Source organism: Papaver somniferum, chromosome 5, assembly GCF_003573695.1.
Source record: "Papaver somniferum cultivar HN1 chromosome 5, ASM357369v1, whole genome shotgun sequence".
Taxonomy (NCBI): Eukaryota; Viridiplantae; Streptophyta; class Magnoliopsida; order Ranunculales; family Papaveraceae; genus Papaver; species Papaver somniferum.
The window spans coordinates 109,377,695-109,388,845 of NC_039362.1; positions in this window are offsets into that span (position 1 = coordinate 109,377,695).

Consider the following 11,151-nt stretch of genomic DNA (forward strand, 5'->3'; position numbering starts at 1 on the left):
CGCATAGAAGGCCTCCTTACAGTCGGCTGATAAAAATCCGAGAGGAAATTTTAAATTGGAGAGACAACCAAGCACGTGTAGTATTCTTCTAGTACGTTTTTTTTTCGGAAAAGAGGCAAGCCTCAAAGGTATTCATTACAGTTCACCGATTCAAGATCGGTATCAGTTACAGGACTGACTCGAAAGGTACCAACAGTTATGAAGAATTCATACAGGTAACACTGATATTCAAACATACACCAGGGATAATTAAGAACCTCAACAACAGAGTTACAAGACCAATTCTGGAAAAGATTTCCTACCATTCCTACCTGATTCAAAGGTAACATGACTAGTTTAAATGGTCTTGGCTGGATCAAAAGTAACACATCCAGCTAAAAAAACAAATCTATAATCAATAGAAAAGACAGGATCCGAAAATCCAACCATTTTCCAAGGGTTTTATCAAAATCATGGTGCTGACATTGGTAAAGCAGGATCCATAAATCCAACCTATTGTCAATGATTTCATAGTAACAGCAACAAGGATAACCGGTATAACTTAATTCGGTTTTCATGTGACTGAATCGATACAGATCGGTTTGGGTCTTCATTTGTCTCGGTCTCGTAGCACTGTTTGTTGTTGGTGTCTTATATATGGGCCTTTGTCATAGCTTCTGTCTGTGTCTTTGAATATCTTTATGTTGGTGTCTTTTTTACTGCTAGTAAGTAAATCGAAATTGGAGTCATGAAGCCTGAAGGTGCTTTTTGGGAAGCTTTGATGTTGTTTATGGATGTGTGTTTGTTGAGAATTCTCTTGATTCAAGAGCCTGTACTGCTACACTTAGAAAATCAACAAGAACTTAATGAAACTTACAAATCCCAATTAGTAGATGCTACTTTGAACAACAACCACTTGTGAAATTTAAAAACCCACCAGAAATATTAAGTTCCCAAAAACAAAACCCTAGAAAAAACAAGAAATTGATATAGAAAAAGATGGAGAAACTAATGAAGATCAGAAACCCTAATAGAAATACTAATAACTAACAACCGAGATTAATGAAGAAAAAAACCAGTTGAAGTTCAATCTAATCAAGCTAGATTAGAACCAAAAACACCGATAATTCGCCTGAAACTAACCATAGAGACTAAATAGAGTACATGACGTAGAAGATTTGATGAGATTTTCCTGCTCAGATTCACTCCAAAGGAGCGGATCTGAGCAGGAAAATACTCAGGCGGCTAGGGTTCAGTCTTCAGGGATGGAGTTTAAGGGGACATTAATCAACATTAATGTCTTCTTTTTGAAGTATCATAGATTGTGATTAAATTAATACTTAAGTTACACATAGAAATTTCTTACGATAGTGTCATTTTAAACAATTTGGTACAAAAGACCAAGAATAACATGGTCCCAAATGATGCGTAGCTGGCGAGTCCGTCTACTGCTAGCTTGATTGCCCCTGTGTAGTATGGCTGGTTTAATGTCGTGGAATTGATTGTAACATGGTAGTGATTTTTGTTGCTATCTCTGCCAAGTCCCAAGGTGTTCCGTTGCCATCATTGGTCTGTCACCGTTCTGGCCGCCATTGAAATAGCCCAACTCTCTGCCACCGGTGTAGTAGTGATTTCCAGAAGTTATGTCATTACTTTGATTGCAATGGGCCTTGAGTTTCTACAAATAAAACTCCATCGTACAAATCCTAGGCTTCTCCCAGCCACATTCTATATATAATTTGAGGGAGAATTACTGGTTTCTGGTTAGGCCAAAAGCTTGAATTCTAGAGCTCACGGTCCCTTACTAATAGAAATCGAGAGTTTCCAATCTATTTATCAATTTTAATTCTCTTCTCCTCGGCTCCTCCCTTCCCTCCTCTCTTCTTTCCTAATACTAAAACTCTCAAAAACCCTACTGAAACTCTCAACAAAATGGTAAAAAAAAAAGACGAGATATACAACCTGCTCCTACACCATGGTTGACAATAGACAAAACCTGTCATAATCACTATTTGCGTGCAAAAATAATCATAAAATAAAGCTAACTCCCAAGGCTTCTGTTATCTATGAGTCGAGGTTATTCATGAATCCAAACTTCAGTTTTCTTTAACTTTGTTTTCGAAAGTGGCAGATTCAAATGGGTTCCTAGCTCACGTATTCTTTCTGTCAGATAGTTGCTAGATCACGTATATGCATATAGCTACATGTCATGAGTCGCCATTATGTTGAAACCCGCATTCAGGGGGGAAAAATTCAGAGTAGAAAATGCATTTGTATCGTTATAGCCAAAAAATTCACTTGGTTTCCAATGCCTGATCTGTGAACCATGGTTCAATGAAAGGGAAACGATCAAATAAGCTATGGCAACTCAAGGGATAGCGAAGTTCAGGTTCATCAGAATTTTAAATCCCCAGAAGAATGTTTCTAAATATCCTCCAAAAATTCGTTCTACAACTCATTTTCTTATGGTTGTTCAGTGTCATCTGAGTCCATAAACCATTAAGTTCAGAAGTTTGCTATGTCTACCTCTGTACCTCATATTTTATCATAAGTGCCATAGTTGTTCACTATTTTAATGGTTTATAATACGTCAGCTAGATTGTTGACATTTAGAAATGCTACTTGCATATCTTAAGATAATCTAATCAGTCTATGTTTAGTTTATGATAATCATTTAGATATTCTACTTACATATCTTAAGATGGTGTTTGAAATGATCATCTTTGCAATAGTATCCACATCTGAAGTGGGCTCATTTGTATCATTATAGCAGATTTTATATTTTGTAGGAAGAATTGTTTCCAGGAACAGTAACATGAAGCAGAGATAGAACCAGAGAAAAAATACATCATGTTTTCACGTTAACCTACTATTTGATACTAATTCTGTTCTGTGCATCTTCCGTGTTAAATGTTTGCATAACCCTAATGAGCAAAAAATGTTTGCTTGCTATAGGAGTTTACTCTTTCGGTGCATCTAATTATTTCTTTGCTTGATGATTTTTTTCTCTTATGCAGCAAACGGACAATCTACTGGCATTAATCCTCAAGGTAACACAGTAGTTAGCCTTTTCAGTTGTTTATCGATGTAACCAAGTTGATCAGAGTTTGACATTATTGATGCAATCAAATATCCTCATATTTATTAGCTTTCTAGCATTGTGTTTCTTTTCTGACATTAATTAGAGGTTATTTAGACAGAGTATTCGCGAAGAAATACTTGAGAATCCTTTGTGGTCGTCGCCCAAGGATAGGATCTAAAGCTTTGCAGAACCTTGGATTTTTTTTTAAAAGTGCGAAACTTTCCCCCGTTGTTGAGCTCGAGAAGCCGCTGCAGGTAGCGCAAGTAGCAATTGCAATTGTCTTTTTCTGTAATTCTTCAAATATTTAGTTTGAGCTCCCTCAAATAGAATTCGGTTTTGCTAAAAATTGAAAGGTTAGTGAATCTCAGTTAGCAAGTTCAAATTTCTGTATTATACAGTATTCCAATTGTCAACCTGGACTTGGAAGTTAGGAATAAAAAGTAAAGTTTCAATATTCATCTTAGACTTCGAAATTATGAATAAAAAGTAAAGTTACTTTAACGAATTTATGAGTCCTAAACATAGTTGTTTGAGGTATTCTGCATAAAAGGGATAAAAATTCAAGGATTTGGCAATGATGGTTGTACTTGATATTGCTGCTGCTGCAATACTCGATGGTGGCTATGTAAAGGCTGAACTGAAACGATCATCTTCAGGAAGAGTCAGATTATGTTCTAGCAGACTGTTGGAAGATATTGAATGCTAGCTCATGTAAAGCATGTTTCTAGGAAGCATTAACATTAACAGTTGGATGTTTGTCGTGGTTAGAGGGACTATCGCGCAAGACAGGATGCTTCATAAAGTACTCAGACACATATTTCCTTAATAAGGAAAAAACATCTAAAAGCCTGAAAGGTACTACGTAATCAATCTATTAGTTAAGGAGATATGATGTCATAAAACCAAATTGAACTCTTGACATGGTTTTGGATATTTATTGATCACTTTGCAGTAAGCCCAGGAGTGTTGATGATCTCAATTTTGAGTCGGTTGTTTCTGGAGTCGGCATAGTTGTCGGAATCCTCAAGCTTACAAAAAAGACTCGGAATGGCACTCAGTGTCGGGACTTGGAACGGAAAGTAATGGCACTTGCATCGCGCATGCATCTTTGCTAGTAATCATAAAATAAAGCTAACTCCCAAGGCTTCTGTTATCTATGAGTCGAGGTTATTCATGAATCCAAACTTCAGTTTTCTTTAACTTTGTTTTCGAAAGTGGCAGATTCAAATGGGTTCCTACCTCACGTATTCTTTCTGTCAGATAGTTGCTAGATCACGTATTATGTTGTTTTTTTGTTTTGTCAAATCGATGGTTACTGATCACGTATTATGTTCACTACATATATATGAATTTTTTCCTCCCTTTGTTTTAAAAAACATAATATATTTAACTTCTGAGCATATATGTAATATTAGCTCGATTCACGAAAACGTAAAGGTACAAATATTTCATAAGACTTTTGCAATAATTAAACCAATAATGATTACATATTGCAAGTTCATCTTCCAACAACTCTAGAATTTAAATAAATAAATCTAAAACATGCAAGATAAAAAATGTTGGAAATAGCTTGTGTAATCACAATTTTTTTTGTACCAAACCCTAGTTATCCTCCAAAAATAAAAATAAATTCTTACAAGAAGTTTCCTAGATAAATAAACAATTTTAGGAAAATTCGTGAATAATCCTTAGTTGAACTTCATATGGATTTGACACATTTAGCAATTTAATTGAAAGATAAATCACTCAAAGCTAAAATACCATCAAAGTATTACAACCATTAAAAAGATAATAGTTTCAAAAAGTTAAACATAAGAAGTTCAACAACATACATAACACATGAGAACTTAATAAAGAAATTAACTATGCCTGACTGCTATAGAAAACCCAGCAATCTTAAAAATTGGTTCTACCAGATCTGGATGAACAGTCATGGCATAGTTCAGCTGCTCCTGCATGCAATCAATTATTTGTTGAAGAAGTGCAACATTGGGATTTGGAGCCAAGTTTCTACTCATGTTTTCGATGTTGTCCATGGTCAAGGGTTTTGGACTTCCAGAACTAGTTCCAAAAGGATATGTGGTTCTGACTGCAGATCCTTGTAATGAGGCAAGGAAATCCCAGAGTCTTCTTAGAAATCTGTCTTACACTTATTATTTGACGAATAATAAGGCCACATAAATCAATGTCTCTCTCTTGTGCAAAGTAGTAAAGTGGAAGGAAGGGAGTATCCATTTTGTGGAATTGCAATTTCTAAGACGAAGTGTACTTTGTAATTTCTATCAATCTTATTCCCTAATTAGTGATCTTTCCTTGAGATACTATAACATGAGCATCGGTAAGATGTGAACTGATATAAGAGACATCATGAATCTTGAGATCTCTTTTTATTCTGTCAATGAGATTATCGTAAGATTGTCTCAATCTATGGATCTTCTTATGACAGATCTCGGTTCTTTTATCACATAAATAATATGATTTTTTAGAAAATAATTCTGAGTGTTTTTTTTTGACGGCAGGCTCATGCGTCTCAGTTCCTCTGGATGTGTGCTAAGCGTAGGCTTATGCGTCACAACAAATTCTATGGCCGAGGTAAATGTAGTAATATATGATTTGGAATGGGATGTCAAGTGGAGGTTCACGAAAACCGTGTTAGATCGTATTCAAGAAGTGTTGTGCAGGCCTTCATATGAGACTAAGTTCCTTGGGTGGTGCGTCAGTGATGGATAGTGGCTAAGGAGAAGTATATGTCTTTTTCTCTTGAGCATGCTTACTGGGAAGTAATTTTTATTTTATTTCTGAAAGTTAAGTTGATTGAAAAAGAGAAACTAGTAAAGAGGAATTTCCAAAGTGTTGGTTTCCCTTATCTCATTTGAGTGATTTGAGATATTGGCTTCCACCAACACGTTGTTTTCCCCAATTGCAGAAACAGGATATACAAAAGAGTTTGAAAACTGAAAGTCTGCAAAAAGTAAAGAAATGATAAAATATGGCATTTGTAACCATTGTTGTTTGTGAATTTGTCTTTTCCTTGCTTCTTTTGCTAACATATCGGCTATTTCATTGCATCTTCGGTTCTTGTAAGTGATACCTAAAAAATTGTTACAAGTTTGCAGGATTTTCATTGCATCTGAAATAATAGCCTGGTGTCTCCAAAAAATGTTACTTGATTTGACTTGAGCATAGAGAATCAGTCTCTGACAATCACCTTCCACCTAGAAGTCCTTTAGATTCATACTCTTTGCCCAATGTGCCGCCTCCAGCAAACTCAGAGCCTCTGCTTCTTCTGCAGTGTAAGCTTGGAAAATTCCATCTCTGGCTTGACTAGCAATTCCTGTATCAGATCGTATTATTAAACCATAGCCAGGAGAATTAAAAGCATCAATCCACGAAGCATCCAAATTCAGTTTAGTTTGGTTTAGAGGTGGTTTTGTCCATCCTTGGTATGTGTGTTGTCTGCCTATATGAAGCTGAAGCAGAGTATTCTTCTTAGTATGTATTTTCATTTAGAGTTGAGTTCAGAGGAGACCAGAACTCCAAATGTCTTGGACAGCTAGAGGTAGCTGAATACTTGTGGTAGATTTGGATTGGAAGATCCTAAGACATATTTCCTTCCAAATCAACCAGCATTTCATAGCCATTATCTCTATGTCATTATTCATACTTGACCCTGCAATCCAATCAGAGTACATATTGGCAAAAGAGAAATTAAACCTATAAGAGGGTGTAGCATGGATACAGTCTTTGCATGGACATTTAAAAAATAGATGTTTCAGAGATTCACAATCATAATCAAAGAAAACACATCTTAAGTCTTTGTTTTTCATGAATTGTCCTAATTTTTTCGTAACGTGCATTATGGATACATTTCCACACAAAAAAAAAAATATTTTTGTGAGATGTTGAGCTTCCAGAAAGATTTCCAGAAGGAAACATTATCTGACATATTAGTGTCTACAGATGGATTTTGGAGTTTTTTGTACATGGATTTAACAGAGAAATTTTCATCCTTTGTTAGCAACCATCTAAGCTTATCCTGTTTCAAGTTATTTTGTCGGGATAGTTGGTGTTTAGTACTCAGGTTTTGACCAATACTAGGCTTTGGTCTAACATTTGTCCAACGTTAGTGCTTGGTACCTGGACTGGACGTTGACCCAAATTGACTAGGTTAAGTCCTAACTTCTGTTTAGTAACTATTAAAAGGTTAATGTAAAATGTCATTATTAATGAGTTTTACTATAATACCCTTCAGTTTTCTTGATATTTACAAAACTATGTTTCATACCCATCTTCGATTATCACCAGCTTCAAATCTCAGTTCAAAAAATCGATCAATCTATTCTATTCACTGCTTCGCTCAACGACCGCAGCTCCCGCTTCTTTTATCTAGGTATAGATCCAACAGCAGTAACACACTAGAATTATCTAAAACTGCACACAAAACCTTATCAGAATCCATTTATCCCAGCAGCTCGGTAACAACCAATCCCTACAGCTCATTCTTGACTATAGCACCAACAAACCCCTAACCAATTCAGCCTTACCTGCAACTCAATTTCATCACAGACCCGTTCTTGCTATCCCATTCAATTACAGACCAGCATATATAGCTAGACTGCCACCATCAACACCAAATCTCATATCAACAACCTCAAAACCCTCTCTGTCTTAGCTTCAGAGAATAACTCGAATGCCATCATCAACACCTTCAGTACCTAGCTCTCAGCACCACCATACAATTTCAGTACCACCAATTCAATAACATCATTCTAACATTCCCTGTAGATTATAGAGCTTCTTAGAAAACTCAATTCACCTGCAACTGCATTATAAACCAAACACCCATTCTAATTTCTAATGTAACTCCTGCAACTCAATCAACACCAATTCCAGAAATATAGAACCAACACAACAACCTGCAATCTTCTCCGCAACACCACCAGACTCAACTTCAGTTCAGTTTTCTTCAGCTCTGCAATAACAACACAAATTGGTTATTTCTCGACAACAATCTTCTCTGAAATCCATCAGATACATCAAACCATCTTTAGTTCAAGACGGCATTTGCATCTTCATCTTCACAAACCCTGTCCTAACATACATCTAAATCTGCAATTCATGTTCTTCTCTGCATCAAGAAGACTGAAATCGCCCTCCTGGCTCCCTTAATAAAATCGACCATTAAATCAACTACCATCTTCTATTTAACCATAATTCTCCAACTCGACAGATATCCTCTTTCCATTACCGCAATAACCCATTACTACTCTCTGCTTAAGAACCCTAATTTCACAATCTTCTCATAACTAAATTAGAACCCAAAATTGATGCAAACCCAATTTTCATACTCCTGTTAAAGCTTATTATCACCATAAATTTCCTTTAACCCCTCAAATAACCAACAACAATCGATGTTCTTCCCTATAAATATGATAACAATTTAACGTATTCTTCAATTAGTTTTAGTCTCTACAGAAACACCATTGTCTTGTTCTTGACAAGCATTAAAACCCATCAATACTTTCTTTTTCTTCATCTACAATTTCATAATCATTACCATCACCCAATTCTTTATTTTCCTGAATTTCAGGTGGAAATGTTAATTGAGGAGATAATTCTCGATCTAGCTGGGGTTAAGATTAGGAATGGATTATGATAATGGGAAGGTGGAAGTGACGATGAGGTGGAGATTGAGATGAATTTGTATAAACTCTGTTGCTCAAATTCTAACAGCGTAGAGGCGGGCGGAAGAAGAAGAGCGAAGAAGAGAAAGAGTTAGGTTTAAGGTAATGGAAAGTGAAGGGGTAAGATAGTAAATTCAACTAACAATTTCATTTTGTTTTATTTTTAATTAATTTATAAACATAAGTTATCTAACCGAGTCAATTCATGTCAACGTCCGGTCCAGGTACCAAGCACTAACGTTGGACAAATGTTAGACCAAAACCTAGTGTTGGTCAAAATCTGATACTAAACACCAATTATCCCTATTTTGTCTATCTGTGTATATTCTAATATTTAAGATCATTTCAGCAATAGCTATTGGGAAGTTATTTCTAACATCCTGTTCATTCCACTTCTTCGTATCTAAGTTAAGTAACTCAGATACAAGTGCCAAAGAGTTTAGTTTAGTACCGCAGTAAGTAAAGAGGTTATCTTGCATATCTGGTATCCATTTTTTTGTCTAAACATTTATTGATCTACCATCACCTACCTCCCAACAACTGAATTTATGAACTAGAGAAACCCCCTGTAATATGCATCTCCATATCCAAGAATTATTATAGTGTTTCTTTGCATGAAAAATAATTGAATTTTTAAAGTATTTTCCTTTTAGAACAGATCTCAAAAGTGAATTATGTCGTGTTGCTAATCTCCAAGCGAGCTTAGCAATCATAGCATGATTCATCTTGTTTGCATTCTTGAAACGTAACCCTCCTAGTTCAGTTGGTTAACTCCCAACTGACGAGATAAAAACCTTTGGAGATGTTTTGTTTCCCCCATCAAAATTCCCTTTGGATTGCATTTATTTTATTTGTTATTTTCTTTGGAAGCGAAAAACACCGACATATAGGCAGACTAGATAATATAGATTTAATCAGAATCATTTTACTAGCTTGAACCACAGTTTTACCACTCCAACGTTGGGCTCTATTTCCCATATTATCAACAGTTTTATCAAAAGTTTTGATTTTTGACCTATCAATGAACTATGATGCTCCTAGATAAGAATTAGAGATGCTTATTTTCATAATTTTCAAGAATTTAATCATAATTTTTTGATGCTTAGAGTGAATCCTCTTACTAAAAAAAAACACATGATTTTGAAAAACTGATAATCTGATCAGAGGCACTACTTAATTGACTTATGATATTTAAGAGGTTTTTGCAGCTTACCAGGATAGCCTTTGAGAAGAGCGGACAATTATCTGCAAATAGCAGATGAGAAATTGGGATGCCATGTCTAGAGATTTTTATTCCTGTTATGTATTTAATCTTTTCCCTTGAAATTGGTAGCCTAGAAAACACATCCATACAAATGAAGAAGATATAAGGAGATAATGGACCTCCATGTCTCAATCCTCGAATTGGGGTAAAGAATTCCCTCGGACTACCGTTTAATAAAACTGCAACGGAAGCGGTTGAGACACATTGATGTATTAAGCTGGGAAGTAACTTTTGAAGCAGATAAAATAGTGAACAGATGGACGATCCTGAGTCTTGAATTAGTGTGTGTGGGGGCCGCTCTACAAATCGGGCGATAACGGGTCGACTCTTTCTTCTTCCGATTCAAAAAATTTTCTGCCTCTGATTCAAGCATGAACTACTAAAAAAGATGAGATTTTCAATCTATTTTCTTGATTTTTACATACAATCCGTGTTTCCCTCAAAAGTATCAAGTTATGATTACATATGCAGTCATTTTATAAACCTTAGATTAAAAATTAGATTTTTTTATAATTTTCTCTCTTTTAGCTCTAATCTCTATTCATGAAAAGCTATTGATCTTCTTCAGATCCTTTTTGTACAAGAAGTCTCTTTTTTAATCATCCACTAATTGGTTCCTTCGATCAATTTTTAATCTTAACAGATTTTATCCATTTCCCTCTTCTCATACTTGATTGGGTAGAGCTAGGGTTTCTGGCAGAAGCGCAGAGTGGTGACGACGGAAAGCATCTTGATTCCATAAATCAGTCAGTTAAACACCATCAACTGCAACATCTTCTACAAATCTACAAGTTAAGTATCTTGAAATTCATCATGACATTCAAAACCAATTCAACACGAATCAGAAGCATGACTCATGGTCAAAAATTCCTTGAACCCCAAGTTCTACTGATTATGATTAGTCTTCTATCCCTACTTCTCAAGAAACATTGCATGAATCACACTTGGCAAAACTCCAATTTTATATCACAGAATAATACAACAATATATAATCTTCATGGAAAAAAAAATTCTTCCAAAGACATTCACTTATCAGACAGGAAAGAAAACTTCTACTACACATAGTTTCAACCCTTTATTCTGTTAACACAATGTCTTCATCTTCATCGAATATCAATGGTTTAGCTTCGCACTTTAGAAGA